At 40.3% G+C, this 13,984-nt stretch overlaps 1 pseudogene; it reads left to right on the forward strand.

Annotated features, from left to right (window-relative positions):
• The first annotated feature begins 13,058 nt into the window (after window positions 1-13,058).
• LOC109560933 (olfactory receptor 7E178-like) lies at window positions 13,059-13,984 on the forward strand (annotated as a pseudogene).

A 13,984-nucleotide genomic window follows, 5' to 3' on the forward strand; every position in this document is an offset into this window, starting at 1 on the left:
ATCTCTCTTAGCAGATTTTAAGAAAACATCCAGAATTTTTAGCTGTTTTTTTTTTTTTAACTCATTCATCTATCAATAGACACTTATCTGTATTTTCACGATTTCAAATGACAGCACAATGACAAGGAAATGCACATAGCTCTTTGAGGTTCTGATTTATCTTGTTGGCATCTACCTTGAAGTGGGGTTGCTGGAGCCTATGGTAGATCTATTTCAATTAGTTTCAATTTTTAATTTTTAAGAAACCTCCATTCTGTTTTCTGTAATGACTGTACCAATATTCATTATCACTGATCAGGTATAAGTTTTCCCTCACTTCCACATCCTCACCAACATTTGTTTTCTTTTAAGCTTTTTCTTTAAAAAGTCATCCAAAGAGATGTGAGTTGAACTTTAATTTAGCTATGGACTTGCGTTTGCAATATTAACTCCTGTTGTGTGCCTTTTGGTATACCTGATGGTCTGGTTCTCCTGATCATAAACCCACCTATTTGCAGATGAGGAGTTCAGCAGCAAGGAAGGTCCCACAGTGAGGTCAGGACCCAGCCTTCTTAGATCGAGTTAACAGATTTTCATCTGAACCCTTCCTGGTAAAGGAATCACAATTCTCTAATTCTGCTGCCTGAAAGTAACTCAGCTTCATTATTTTTTTTTAATTTAATTTTATTTTTTTTCTTTTTTTTTAATTTTATTTTATTTTTAAACTTTACATAATTGTATTAGTTTTGCCAAATATCAAAATGGATTCATTTTATTTTATTTTTAAACTTTACAATATTGTGTTAGTTTTGCCAAATATCGAAATGAATCCACCACAGGTATACATGTGTTCCCCATCCTGAACCCTCCTCCCTCCTTCCTCCCCATACCATCCCTCTGGGTCATCCCAGTGCACCAGCCCCAAGCATCCAGTATCGTGCATTGAACCTGGACTGGTGACTCTTTTCATACATGATATTATACATGCTTCAATGCTATTCTCCCAAATCTTCCCACCCTCTCCCTCTCCCACAGAGTCCATAAGACTCTTCTATACATCAGTGTCTCTTTTGCTGTCTCGTATACAGGGTTATTGTTACCATCTTTCTAAATTCCATATATATGCGTTAGTATACTGTATTGGTGTTTTTCTTTCTGGCTTGCTTCACTCTGTATAATAGGCTCCAGTTTCATCTACCTCATTAGAACTGATTCAAATGTATTCTTTTTAATGGCTGAGTAATACTCCATTGTGTATATGTACCACTGCTTTCTTATCCATTCATCTGCTGATGGACATCTAGGTTGCTTCCATGTCCTGGCTATTATAAACAGTGCTGCGATGAACATTGGGGTACACGTGTCTCTTTCCCTTCTGGTTTCCTCAGTGTGTATGCCCAGCAGTGGGATTGCTGGATCATAAGGCAGTTCTATTTCCAGTTTTTTAAGGAGTCTCCACACTGTTCTCCATAGTGGTTGTACTAGTTTGCATTCCCACCAACAGTGTAAGAGGGTTCCCTTTTCTCCACACCCTCTCCAGCATTTATTATTTGTAGACTTTTGGATCGCAGCCATTCTGACTGGTGTGAAATGGTACCTCATAGTGGTTTTGATTTGCATTTCTCTGATAATGAGTGATGTTGAGCATCTTTTCATGTGTTTGTTAGCCATCTGTATGTCTTCTTTGGAGAAATGTCTATTTAGTTCTTTGGCCCATTTTTTGATTGGGTCATTTATTTTTCTGGAGTTGAGCTGTAGGAGTTGCTTGTATATTTTTGAGATTAGTTGTTTGTCAGTTGTTTCATTTGCTATTATTTTCTCCCATTCTGAAGGCTGCCTTTTCACCTTGCTAATAGTTTCCTTTGTTGTGCAGAAGCTTTTAAGTTTAATTAGGTCCCATTTGTTTATTTTTGCTTTTATTTCCAGTATTCTGGGAGGTGGGTCATAGAGAATCCTGCTGTGATGTATGTCGGAGAGTGTTTTGCCTATGTTCTCCTCTAGGAGTTTTCTAGTTTCTGGTCTTACGTTTAGATCTTTAATCTATTTTGAGTTTATTTTTGTGTATGGTGTTAGAAAGTGTTCTAGTTTCATTCTTTTACAAGTGGTTGCCCAGTTTCCCCAGCACCACTTGTTAAAGAGATTGTCTTTTCTCCATTGTATGTTCTTGCCTCCTTTGTCAAAGGTAAGGTGTCCATAGGTGCGTGGATTATCTCTGGGCTTTCTATTTTGTTTCATTGATCTATATTTCTGTGTTTGTGCCAGTACCATACTGTCTTGATGACTCTGGTTTTGTAGTAGAGCCTGAAGTCAGGCAGGTTGATTCCTCCAGTTCCATTCTTCTTTCTCAAGATTGCTTTGGCTATTCGAGATTTTTTGTATTTCCATACAAATTGTGAAACTATTTGTTCTAGCATTATTTTAGCAGGTCACATTCTGACAGAATGTGGTCTGATGGAGAAGGGAATGGCAAACCACTTCAGTATTCTTGCCTTGAGAGCCCCATGAACAGTATGAAAAGGCAAAATGATAGGATACTGAAAGAGAAACTCCCCAGGTCAGTAGGTGCCCAGTATGCTACTGGAGATTAGTAGAGAAATAACTCCAGAAAGAATGAAAGGATGGAGCTAAAGCAAAAACAATACCCAGCTGTGGATGTGACTGGTGATAGAAGCAAGGTCCGATGCTGTAAAGACCAATATTGCATAGGAACCTGGGAAGTCAGGTCCATGAATCAAGGCAAATTGAAAGTGGTCAAACAAGAGATGGCAAGAGTGAATGTCGACATTCTAAGAATCAGCGAACTGAAATGGACTGGAATGGGTGAATTTAACTCAGATGACCATTATATCTACTACTGGGGCAGGAAGCCCTCAGAAGAAATGGAGTACCCATCATGGTCAACAAAAGAGTCCAAAATGCAGTACTTGGATGCAATCTCAAAAACGACAGAATGATCTCTGTTCGTTTCCAAGGCAGACCATTCAATATCACAGTAATCCAAGTCTATGCCCCAACCAGTAATGCTGAAGAAGCTGAGGTTGAACAGTTCTATGAAGACCTACAAGACCTTTTAAAACTAACATCCAAAAAAGATGTACTTTTCATTATAGGGTACTCAAATGCAAAAGTACGAAGTTAAGAAACACCTGGAGTAACAGGCAAACTTGGCCTTGGAATACAGAATGAAACAGGGCAAAGACTATTAGAGTTTTGCCAAGAAAATGCACTGGTCATAACAAACACCCTCTTCCAACAATACAAGAGAAGACTCTATACATGGACATCACCAGATGGGCAACACCAAAATCAGATTGATTATATTCTTTGCAGCCAAAGATGGAGAAGCTCTATACAGTCAGCAGAAACAAGACCAGGAGCTGACTGTGGCTCAGACCATGAACTCCTTCTTGCCAAATTCAGACTTAAATTAAAGAAAGTAGGGAAAACTACTAGACCATTCAGGTATGACCTAAATCAAATCCCTGATGATTATACAGTGGAAGTGAGAAATAGATTTAAGGGACTAGGTCTGATAGATAGAGTGGCTGATGAACTATGGACGGAGGTTTGGGACATTGAACAGGAGACAGGGATCAAGACCATCCCCATGGAAAAGAAATGCAAAAAAGCAAAATGGCTGTCTGGGGAGGCCTTACAAATAGCTGTGAAAAGAAGAGAAGCGAAAAGCAAAGGAGAAAAGGAAAGGTATAAGCATCTGAATGCAGAGTTCCAAAGAATAGCAAGAAGAGATAAGAAAGCCTTCCTCAGCAATCAATGCAAAGAAATAGAGGAAAACAACAGAATAGGAAAGACTAGAGATCTCTTCCAGAAAATCAGAGAACCAAAGGAACATTTCATGCAAAGATGGGCTCGATAAAGGACAGAAATGGTATGGATCTAACAGAAGCAGAAGATATTGAGAAGAGATGGCAAGAATACACAGAAGAACTGCACAAAAAAGATCTTCATGACCCAGATAATCACGATGGTGTGATCACTCACCTAGAGCCAGACATCCTGGAATGTGAAGTCAAGTGGGCCTTAGAAAGCATCACTACGAACAAAGCTAGTGGAGGTGATAGAATTCCAGTTGAGCTATTCCAAATCCTGAAAGATGATGCTGTGAAAGTGCTGCACTCACTATGCCAGCAAATTTGGAAAACTCACCAGTGGCCACAGGACTGGAAAAGGTCAGTTTTCATTCCAATCCCAAAGAAAGGCAATGCCAAAGAATGCTCAAACTACCGCACAATTGCACTCATCTCACATGCTAGTAAAGTAATGCTCAAAATTCTCCAAGCCAGGCTTCAGTACTATGTGAACCGTGAAATTCCTGATGTTCAAGCTGGTTTTAGAAAAGGCAGAGGAACCAGAGATCAAATTGCCAACATCTGCTGGATCATGGAAAAAGCAAGAGAGTTCCAGAAAAACATCTATTTCTGCTTTATTGACTATGCCAAAGCTTTTGACTGTGTGGATCACAATAAACTGTGGAAAATTCTGAAAGAGATGGGAATACCAGACCACCTGACCTGCCTCTTGAGAAATTTGTATGCAGGTCAGGAAGCAACAGTTAGAACTGGACATGGAACAACAGACTGGTTCCAAATAGGAAAAGGAGTACGTCAAGGCTGTATATTGTCACCCTGCTTATTTAACTTATATGCAGAGTACATCATGAGAAACGCTGGACTGGAAAAAACACAAGCTGGAATCAAGATTGCCAGGAGAAATATCAATAACCTCAGATATGCAGATGACACCACCCTTATGGCAGAAAGTGAAGAGGAACTAAAAAGCCTCTTGATGAAAGTGAAAGTGGAATTTTTAATAGTTTTTCTCCTGTAATTGAGATCTAATCTTACTGCATTGTGGTCAGAGAAGATGCTTGGAATGATTTCAATTTTTTTGAATTTACCAAGGTTAGATTTATGGCCCAGGATGTGATCCATCCTGGAGAAGGTTCTGTGTGCACTTGAGAAAAAGGTGAAATTCATTGTTTTGGGTGAAATGTCCTATAGATATCAATTAGGTCTAACTTGACTATTGTATCATTTAAAGTTTGTGTTTCCTTGTTAATTTTCTGTTTAGTTGATCTATCCGTAGGTGTGAGTGGGGTATTAAAGTCTCCAACTATTATTGTGTTATTGTTAATTTCTCCTTTCATACTTGTTAACATTTGTCTTACATATTGCAGTGCTCCCGTGTTGGGTGCATATATATTTATAATTGTTATATCTTCTTCTTGGATTGATCCTTTGATCATTATGTAGTGACCGCCTTTGTCTCTTTTCACAGCCTTTGTTTTAAAGTCTATTTTATCTGATATGAGTATTGCTACTCCTGCCTTCTTTTGGTCCCTATTTGCATGAAAAATCTTTTTCCAGCCCTTCACTTTCAGTCTGTATGTGTCCCCTGTTTTGAGGTGGGTCTCTTGTAGACAACATACGAAGGGGTCTTACTTTTGTATCCATTCAGCCAGTCTTTGTCTTTTGGTTGGGGCATCCAACCCATTAACGTTTAAGGTAATTATTGATAAGTATGATCACGTTGCCATTTACTTTATTGTTTTGGGTTCAAATTTATACACCCTTTTTGTGTTTCCTGTCTAGAGAGTATCCTTTAGTATTTGTTGGAGAGCTGGTTTGGTGGTGCTGAATTCTCTCAGCTTTTGCTTGTGTGTAAAGCTTTTGATTTCTCCTTCATATTTGAATGAGATCCTTGCTGGGTACAATAATCTGGGCTGTAGGTCACGCCAGTCAGAATGGCTGTGATCCAAAAGTTTACAAGCAATAAATGCTGGAGAGGGTGTGGAGAAAAGGGAACCTTCTTACACTGTTGGTGGGAATGCAAACTAGTACAGCCACTATGGAGAACAGTGTGGTAATTCCTTAAAATACTGGAAATAGAACTGCCTTATGACCCAGCAATCCCACTGCTGGGCATACACACCAAGGAAACCAGAATTGAAAGAGACACGTGTACCCCAATGTTCATCACAGCACTGTTTATAATAGCCAGGACAGGGAAGCAACCTAGATGTCCATCAGCAGATGAATGGATAAGAAAGTTGTGGTACGTATACACAATGGAGTATTACTGAGCCATTAAAAAGGATACATTTGAATCAGTTCTAATGAGATGGATGCAACTGGAGCCTATTATACAGAGTGAAGTAAGCCAGAAAGAAAAACACCAATACAGTATACCAACGCATATATATGGAATTTAGAAAGATGGTAACAATAACCCTGTATACGAGACAGCAAAAGAGACACTGATTTATAGAAGAGTCTTTTGGACTCTGTGGGAGAGGGACAGGGTAGGATGATTTGGGAGAATGGCATTGAAATATGTATAATATCATATATGAAATGGTCACCAGTCCAGGTGAGTCTGAGCGAACTCCGGGAGTTGGTGATGGACAAGGAGGCCTGTCATGCTGCGATTCATGGGGTCGCAAAGAGTCGGACACGGCTGAGCGAATGATCTGATCTGGTCTGATCTGATTCTAATTTAACTAAGAAAAATTTCTAAATAGTATGATGTAAACACCTCTGGGCTATTTTCTGATCTCTAAAATTGTGATAATAATTGAATCTTCCTAATAGGATTATTGAAAGAAAGTCTTAAAAATCATTTATACTTCTTAAACAAGTGGTTTTCAGTTCCAGTTCATCAATAATTTATGTGTTGTTTTTGTTATTGTTCAGTCACTAAGCCAGCCCCCACTCTTTGCAACCCCATGGTCTGTAGCCTGCAAGGCTCCTTAGTCCATGGGGTTTTCCAGGCAATAATACTGGAGTGGGTTGCCTTTTCCTTCTCCAAATTTGTGTGCCTTTTTAAAAATACTCAGTTACCCCAGCCTCAGCCTAGAACCAATTTCAGGATCTACATGTGAGTTAACCGGTCACCCTAATGTGAAGCTGAGCTTGATAAACACTGTCAAAGATCATAGCCCAACACTTAGTAAAAGCTCCATCAGTATTATGAATTAATGCTATCATCAATAAGCCCTACCTATTTTTAAAATACAAACATTTAATAATATTTGATTCAGATTTCATATTTCATAGAGACTAGAAAATTTAACAATAAAATTTAACTTTTCTTGGAATCTCAGCTCCATCTCTTTCTTGAGCATACACGTCCCCATAAGCAACCAGTGTCATGGAGTTGATGGGTATGTTTCCTTGTCAAAGTTTTCATATCAGTATTCATTTATGTATCCATAACTAGCTTTTGTAAAATTTTCTCTAAACAGAATATTGTCTATATTGCCCCTGAAATAGACTTGTTTACCACAATATTATGGTCAAGTCTCTTGGCAAAGAACATTTAACTACTTCAAACGTTTTCCTGACACACTTTATTACATAAGAAAAGACAACATTTGCAGCAGTTCATAGATTTACTTTATAAAAATTACACCCTGTATACGAGACAGCAAAAGAGACACTGATGTATAGATCAGTCTTATGGACTCTGTGGGAGAGGGAGAGGGTGGGGAGATTTGGGAGAATGGCATTGAAACATGTATAATATCATGTATGAAACGAGTCACCAGTCCAGGTTCAATGCACGATACTGGATGCTTGGGGCTGGTGCACTGGGACGACCCAGAGGGAGGGTATGGGGAGGGAGGAGGGAGGAGGGTTCAGGATGGGGAACACAGGTATACCTGTGGCGGATTCATTTTGATATTTGGCAAAACTAATACAATATTGTAAAGTTTAAAAATAAAATAAAATTAAAAAAAAACTGGTAGAAACATCATGAGAACAGAGGGAACAACACGTTCTGGGGAGAGGGGCATCGCTGAGTGTCTAAGACAATAAACGAGTATGAGAAACTGTGGAATTGTTTGTGCAAATAAATCATAAAAATGGAAAAAAATGTATCTTTCATATGTATTTTAAATGCAATAATATATACTTTCAGTTCAGTCCAGTTCAGTTGCTCAGTCTTGTCCGACTCTTTACCACCCCATGAATCACAGCGTTAGAGGCCTCTCTGTGCATCACCAACTCCCAGAATTCACTCAGACTCACGTCTAACGAGTCAGTGATGCTATCCAGCCATCTCATCCTCTGTTGTCCCCTTCTACTCTGGCCCCCAATCCCTCCCAGCATCAGAGTCTTTTCCAATGAGTCAACTCTTAGTATGAGGTGGCCAAAGTACTGGAGTTTCACCTTCAGCATCATTCCTTCCAAAGAACACCCAGGGCTGATCTCCTTCAGAATGGACTGGTTGGATCTCCTTGCAGTCCAAGGGACTCTCAAGAGTCTTCTCCAACACCACAGTTCAGAAGCATCAGTTCTTTGGTGCTCAGCTTTCTTCACAGTCCAACTCTCACATCCATACATGACCACTGGGAAAACCATAGCCTTGACTAGACAGACCTTTGTTGGCAAAGTAATGTCTCTGCTTTTCAATATGCTATGAAGTTTGGTCATAACCTCTTTCCAAGGAGTAAGCATCTTTTAATTTCATGGTTGCAATCACCATCTGCAGTGATTTTGGAGTCCAAAAAATGAAGTCTGAAACTGTTTCCACTCTTTCCCCATCTATTTCCCATGAAGTGATGGGACCGGATGCCATGATCTTAGTTTTCTGAATGTTGAGCTTTAAGCCAACTTTTTCACTCTCCTCTTTCACTTTCATCAAGAGGCTTCTGAGTTCCTCTTCACTTTCTGCCAACAAGGTGGTGTCATCTGCATATCTGAGGTTATTGATATTTCTCCTGGCAATCTTGATTCCAGCTTGTGTTTTTTCCAGTCCAGCGTTTCTCATGATGTACTCTGCATATAAGTTAAATAAGCAGGGTGACAATATACAGCCTTGACGTACTCCTTTTCCTATTTGGAACCAGTCTGTTGTTCCATGTCCAGTTCTAACTGTTGCTTCCTGACCTGCATACAAATTTCTCAAGAGGCAGGTCAGGTGGTCTGGTATTCCCATCTCTTTCAGAATTTTCCACAGTTTATTGTGATCCACACAGTCAAAGGCTTTGGCATAGTCAATAAAGCAAAAATAGATGTTTTTCTGGAACTCTCTTGCTTTTTCCATGATCCAGCAGATGTTGGCAATTTGATCTCTGGTTCCTCTGCCTTTTCTAAGTCCAGCTTGAACATCAGGAAGTTCACGGTTCATGTATTGCTGAAGCCTGGCTTGGAGATTTTTGAGCATTACTTTACTAGCATGTGAGATGAGTGCAATTGTGCGGTAGTTTGAGCATTCTTTGGCATTGCCTTTCTTTGGGATTGGAATGAACACTGACCTTTTCCAGTCCTGTGGCCACTGCTGAGTTTTCCAAATTTGCTGGCATACTGAGTGCAGCACTTTCACAGCATCATCTTTCAGGATTTGGAATAGCTCAACTGGAATTCCATCACCTCCACTAGCTTTGTTTGTAGTGATGCTTTCTAAGGCCCACTTGACTTCACATTCCAGGATGTCTGGCTCTAGGTGAGTGATCACACCATCGTGATTATCTGGGTCATAAAGATCTTTTTTGTACAGTTCTTCTTTGTATTCCTGCCACCTTTTCTTAATATCTTCTGCTTCTGTTAGGTCCATACCATTTCTGTCCTTTATCGAGCCCATCTTTGCATGAAATGTTCCCTTGGTATCTCTAATTTTCTTGAAGAGATCTCTAGTCTTTCCCATTCTGTTGTTTTCCTCTATTTCTTTGCATTGATCGCTGAAGAAGGCTTTCTTATCTCTCCTTGCTATTCTTTGGAACTCTGCTCTCAGATGCTTATATCTTTCCTTTTCTCCTTTGCTTTTCGCTTCTCTTCTTTTCACAGCTATTTGTAAGGCCTCCCCAGACAGCCATTTTGCTTTTTTGCATTTCTTTTCCATGGGGATGGTCTTGATCCCTGTCTCCTGTTCAATGTCACAAACCTCCGTCCATAGTTCATCAGCCACTCTATCTATCAGATCTAGTCCCTTAAATCTATTTCTCAGTTCCACTGTATAATCATCAGGGGTTTGATTTAGGTCATACCTGAATGGTCTAGTGGTTTTCCCTACTTTCTTCAATTTAAGTCTGAATTTTGCAATAAGGAGTTCATGGTCTGAGCCACAGTCAGCTCCTGGTCTTGTTTCTGCTGACTGTATAGAGCTTCTCCATCTTTGGCTGCAAATAATATAAACAATCTGATTTCGGTGTTGCCCATCTGGTGATGTCCATGTGTAGAGTCTTCTCTTGTGTTGTTGGAAGAGGGTGTTTGCTATGACCAGTGCGTTCTCTTGGCAAAACTCTATTAGACTTTGCCCTGCTTCATTCCATATTCAAAGGCCAAAATGCATGTTACAGTTTATATATTAAATAAATATTTAACTTACATTATATATATTATATTATTATTCAAATCAATTTCTGCTTACAACAATCCTATGAAAATTCTTGGACCTCTCTATTACACAAATGGGAATTTGCATATAATATGTAAGTGGGAATTGTTGTTCGAGTTCTAACAATTAGTTTTGCTAATTAATATTAGTGTTAGCTTATATTTGTATCAAGGCTTTCCTGGTGGCTCAGATGGTAAAAGAATCTGCCTGCAATGTGAGAAACCTGTGTTCAACCCCTGGGTTGGGAAGATACCCTGGAGAAGAGCATGGTAACCCACTCCAGTTTTCTTGCCTGGAGAATCCCATGGAATAGGAGCCTGGCAGGCTACAGTTCATGGAGTTCCAAAGGGTCTGACACAACTATGCAACTAAGTAAAGCAGCACAGCGTATTTGTTTTAATACAAAAATCATTTCTGTCAACTGCATCCTGTTTTATTAAGTACAATTTAAAAAAATCCTTTATGTCTGTCTGATTTTAATTTCATAGTAGCTTCACATGGCATTTTTCTCTTGTATAGGAAATATTATCAAACTTAGATTCAAAACTGGACTAAAAAATGCATGACTATGCAATCAGTTCAGTTCAGTCACACAGTCTTTTCTGACACTTTACAACCTCAAGGACTGCAGCACACCAGGCTTTCCTGTTCATTACCAACACCCGGAGCCTGCTCAAACTCATGTCCATTGAGTCAGTGATGCTATCCAACCATCTCAATCCTCCGTTGTCCCCTTCTCCTCCTGCCTTCAATCTTTCCTAGCATCAGGGTCTTTTCCAATGAGTCGGTTCTTCTTTACATCAGGTGGCCAAAGTATTGGAGTTTCAGCTTCAGCATCAGTTCTTCCACGGAATATTCAGGACTGATTTCCTTTAGGATTGACTAGTTGGATATCCTTGCAGTCCAAGGGACTCTCAAGAGTCCTCCCCAATACCGCAGTTCAAAAGCATCAATTCTTCAGTACACAGCTTTCTTTATGGCCCAACTCTCACATCCAACATGACTACTGGAAAAACCATAGCTTTGACTAGATGGACCTTTGTGACTAAATGGACTGAGTGACTAAGCACAGCACAGTACCCCTCCCAGCTCCTCAGCAATCACTGTGGGAGGTGGCGTATCACAGTTTTGGCAGCCCTCATTCACATTTGTGAGGTTCCCTGCTGGTCTAGTGCTAGGATTTGGCACTTTCACCACCACAGCCCGAGTTCAATTCCTGGTCCGGGAAGCCTTTGGGGGGCATCCCAGGTGGCTCAGTGGTAAAGAATTCACCTACCAGTGCAGGAGCCACAGAAGACATAGGTTCAGTCCCTCAGTCAGGAAGATCCCCTGGAGAAGGAAATGGCAACCCAATCCAGTATTCTTGCCTGGGAAATCCCATGAACAGAGGGGCCTGGCAGGCTACACTCCATGAGGTTACAAAGAGTCAGACACAATTTAGAGACTAAACAACAACATTCACATTTGGGGGACTGAAATCACTGATGGCTGTGACATTTCTTATTTATTGATATGGCAGGAGATATTTTCATTACACATGGGGAAATCTATTTCTTATTCAATATATTTCATTGAATGTTTGTGTTTAGTCACTCAGTCATGTCCAACTCTTTGCAACCCCATGGACTACAGCCCACCAGGCTTCTTTGCCCTTGGGGATTCTCCAGGCAAGAATACTGGAGTAGGTTGCCATGCTCTTCTCCAGGGGATCTTCCTGACCCAGGGATCAAATCCACATCTCCCACATTTCAGGTGGATTCTTTACCATCTGAGCCACCAGAGAAGCCCACTTTTCTGTGATCATAGATTGTCATCCCAAAAGTTCCTTGCTCTCCTAACATTCTTCAGACCAGTGTAATGAAAAAGGTAAGTAACATAGAAACCAGTGGGAAAAAACAGTATAAAAACAAAGATGAACAAACAAAAAAACTGGATTTGAGACACTCAGAAATATTGCTGAAGGTACCAGGGCCTATGACCCCAATACTCAGCTATAAAATGGGACACATTGTTAGGGTCCACAAGGGGCTGATAGTGTATTGTTTAAAAATGGCCCATTGTGGTGACCTGGCAAGCAAAGGATGAAGTCACAGTGGCTACATTGCCCTGGTGACACCCTGTTTTTTCCTTAAGACAAGATCCTGTTTTTCCCTGCTGGTGCCAGTTTCTCAAGACTACATGACCACCCAACCATAAAACCCCTCTAACTATGTGAACACAAGACCCCAGCTGCATGCTAAAGATAAACTAAGGACCCCCTCCCTTCAGGGCACAATTTCCTATCGATAGGGTATAAGAAGTGTTGGCTGTAAAGGGAGAGCACTGGTTCTCTCTAAAGCCAGTCACTTTCTTTCTTCCTATAATAAATCTCTTTCTGCCTAAATACCCAGCTAGCTCTCTTTTGATCTGACTCACCTTACACATCTGGGTCATTTCTAATGACGTTGATGAACCTTAAGTCTATCATACAGAGGTAAAGCAAGGGAAAGACAAATACTGTATATTAATGCATCTATATGAAATTTAGAAAGATGATACTGATGATTCTACATGAAGGTCAGCAAAGGAGACACAAATGTAAAGAACAGACTTTTGGATCAAATGTGAATATTTTGTTTGTGAATTGCTAGAATCCAAAATATGGACACAGTGTTGCATGCCCATTTGTTTGTTTCCTTTCTTTCAATCTTCTCTTCTTTTTCAAAAGGTGTCAAAGCTATATGGACCCACAGAACCTAACAAATGACTCAGAATTCTTCCTCATGGGACTCTCAGATGAAAAGAACAGCAGCCTTTGTTCTTTATCCTCTTCCTATCAATGTACCTTGTGACCATGCTTGGGAACCTGCTCCTCTTCCTGGCTGTCATCTCTGAGTCCCACCTCCACACTCCCATGACTTCTTCCTCTCCAACCTATCCTTGGCTGACATCAGTTTCACCTCCACCACAATCCCAAAAATAATTCCGGACATTCAGACTCACTGCAGGGTCATGTCCTATGCAGGATGCCTGACACAGATGTCCTTTTTTATGCTTTTAAAGGTGTTTGGATAGTCTCCCCCTGACTGTGATGGCCTATGACCAGTTTGTAGCCATCTGTCACCCTCTGCATTACTTGGTCATTATGAACACATGTCTCCGTGGCTCATTGGTTTGGTATCACTTTTCATTAGTCTCTTGGTTTCCCAGATGCACAATTCAATGGTGTTAAAACTCACCTACTTCAGATGTGGAAATTTCTCATTTCTTCTGTGACCCTTCTCAACTCTTCGACTTTGCATGTTCTGACACTCACCAATAACACAGATGTGTATTTTGGTGCCATCCCTGGTTTTCTGCCTATCTCAGGCATCTTTTTCTCTTATTATAAAACTGTTTCCTCTATTCTAAGGTCCCTTCATCAGGTGGGGGGAATAAATCTTTCTCCACCTGTGGCTCTCACCTGGCAGTTGTTTGCTTATTTTATGAAACAGGTCTTGGTGTGTACCTCAGCTTAGCTATCTCACAATCTTGCAGGAAGGATACAGCAGCCTCAGTGATGTACACTGTGGTCACCCCCATGCTGAACCCCTTCATCTACAACGTGAAGAACAGATATGTCAAAAGGGTCATGTGGAGGTTTGTCAGCAAAACAATCTGTTTCTAA

Source organism: Bos indicus, chromosome 7 (assembly GCF_029378745.1).
Source record: "Bos indicus isolate NIAB-ARS_2022 breed Sahiwal x Tharparkar chromosome 7, NIAB-ARS_B.indTharparkar_mat_pri_1.0, whole genome shotgun sequence".
NCBI lineage: Eukaryota > Metazoa > Chordata > Mammalia > Artiodactyla > Bovidae > Bos > Bos indicus.